This window comes from Malus domestica, chromosome 12, assembly GCF_042453785.1.
Source record: "Malus domestica chromosome 12, GDT2T_hap1".
NCBI classification, from domain to species: Eukaryota; Viridiplantae; Streptophyta; class Magnoliopsida; order Rosales; family Rosaceae; genus Malus; species Malus domestica.
The window spans coordinates 2847889-2850942 of NC_091672.1; positions in this window are offsets into that span (position 1 = coordinate 2847889).

Consider the following 3054-nt stretch of genomic DNA (forward strand, 5'->3'; position numbering starts at 1 on the left):
CAGGTTAAAATTGTCAATGTCAAAATTCAGATAGAGTCTGACTAGGTTCAACACGTATTACGAGTTTGAGTGACGATATAGTCCTAGCAATGGTATCGCTTCTTAGAGGAATTTCTAATTTGAATGCATTGCACTATATATTCCAATTAGACCCACACAATATAGCCACTCGAACGAAACAGAGAACCGAAAACTATAACGAAGGTCTAAAATATCGCTGATATCGGAAATATCGGTAATCCAAAAACATGAAAATTTCGATGGAAATATCGGGATATTATCGATATCGATAAAAATTGAATAAAAACCACGAAAATTGTAAGAAGAACTTGGAAAATTTTATTGAAACTTTGCAGGATGTTTATTTAGTCAATTATCTATTAGTTTATCACAAAAAATTGGAAGGAAATGCATTGCATGATGTATTTAACTGATTTAAGTTGATTATATAGCGAGCTGACAAACATTGTGAGTGTAGAAAATATGTAGTAATTAATGAAAGAAGTTTAAACACACCATAATTATTTATATATAATGAATTAGTACAATATTTTACACTTTATACATTGCATGGTAAGATACATGAGTGACTTAGTACCACATAGAGTTCCTATGAGGTTCAAAATTTTCACTATCTTCATCATCTCTATGTGTAGAGTAAGTGTATTGTGAAGAGTAGTCATCAAATGATAAATTCCCAAAATAGTTTTGCATGTAATTGTTAACATGCCACCCATATGGATCTAAGATTGGTTGACGTTGTCCATAAGCAAAATCATTTGAAGATTGAGTATCAGATTCTTTCCATGAGTCGCTCGATTCTATCCCAACATGAATGGGATATGAAGTAGGGAAATGGTTGGTTATGAGTATAACCATAGTTACTACTTTTCGGGGATATTATCGCATCGTTGGACATTATTTCCTGGATCTAATCCACTAAGATGGTACTTAAGTTGTGTCACTTCGCCACTCTTCATTACCCGACCACAATATTTGCAAATTGTGCCATGTTTGTTTCCGTCTATTGGGTCTCCATGTTCCCAAGCTGGATCACGTTTAGTAACTCCACTAGACATCTTAAACGTACCTATATTTATTTTTCATGGAAATTAGGCAATTATTTTTTGGCCAAAAAATATAGTAGTGATGACGGTTATATAAAAGAACCTAAATAATAAAGTTATTCTACAGAAGAATTAAATACAAAGTAAAGAAAATGGTTGTAAGAATTTAAGTAATTATAAAATAATATGGAATAATAAAACCTAACATTAATGAATAATAATCCAATTTGATAATAAAATAATCCTAATATTAAACATATTAATGAATAAAAATCCAATTTGATAATAATCCAATTTAATAATAATCCAATTTAATGAATAATCCAATTTGATAATAATCCAATTTAATGAATAATAATCCAATTTGATAATAAAAAAAACCTATTATTAATGAATAATAATCCAATTTGATAATAAAACCTAATATTAATAAAATAATAAAATAATAAATAACATTAAACATATTAAAATTATCCTAGGGAATAATTATACAACATTACTTAATTACTTCAAAAATTAACATGCAAGTATTATTTGGTTCTTAGATCACATGTACGGGTCCACACAAATTTTTTTGTTGTTGTATAAATTACAATAATATAAATATAAGTTTGTAAACTTACCTTAAATATGGAACCGTTTGTGTTGAAGCTCTGAAAGGGCTCTGGAAAGGCTCTGAAAGGGCTAAGGGAAGAAGAAGAAACGAAAAGGTGTAATAGAGGTGTGATGATCTGATACTCCGAATGTGAAAGAGTTGGAATTGGCACACGGTTTTGAGTATAAAACCAACCACCACTACTTTTTGTCTTGTCAAAAGTTGTCAAAAGTTGGCCCGTTTGGGGGATTTATATTTTATATATATATATATATTATATTATATTATGTAACTTATCATAACACACACACACACACCGACACACACACTGAATTATTATGTTTATTTTATCAATATTATCCCGATATTACCGATATTATCCCGATATATTGACGAAAATAAGGTGGATACGTGTGAAAATATCCCCCTCTAAAAAAAAACGATATTATCGGCGAAATATCGTCGATAATATCGATATTTAAGACATTGACTATAACACAATGAAGTAGGCCCAATCGAAAGTTATATCAACTCTCAGCCTTGTAACTTTGCTGTGCTACAAAGAAGGTCCTTCGTATTTCTTTTTTGGTTTTCAGTCAAAATGATTCTTGAGATAGATTTAACTTCTTATTTTGGTTTTTGAGATTTGAAATCAATAGAAATGGTCATGAGTTTGTTGATTGTCAATTATTTTAGTCATTTTGTGAAAAATCTCTGTTAAATAAGGACTAATATGACAAAGTATCTTCAATTTTCGTCAAATATTTTGGTTCATTGTTTATTAAATTGAAAGTATTTTTATAATTTTGATCCTTATATAACATAGATTTTTTATGGAATGACCAAGATGATTAACGGTGAACAAACTCAAGAATCACGTCAATCTATTTCAAATCATTGGGACCAAAGTGACGAGTTATATCAATCTCAGGGTTATTTTGGCTAAAAAGTCAAATTGCAAGCCTTCTTTAGAGAAGGATCAATGCCATTCCCATTGGGTAGTGCCATCCACACACCCATTTATACTTTTCATACACTTCTTTTAATTTTTGGCCGTCGGATTAAATGAATTGAAGAATATCAATGACTAAAAATTTAAGAAAGGTGTGAGAAACAAAAATGGATGTATGAATAATCCTATCATTGTTAGACCAAGTCGTTAGTTTGTGTGGAGTCTTGTATTTGGTTTCAAAGACTGTTTGTTTGAAGTCTTGTATTTGGTTTCAACGACCTCTCTCTTCGGAGTTGGATAGGCTTAGGACTTTATGTAACTAGGGTTTTCAAACCCTAAATGTAATCTGTATGTTCTGTATGTTGGCTATAAATATACGCAACCCAAGTCTTCTTGGGTATGCAAAGTTGATGTGAAACAACCCTCTTGTCAAAGATACA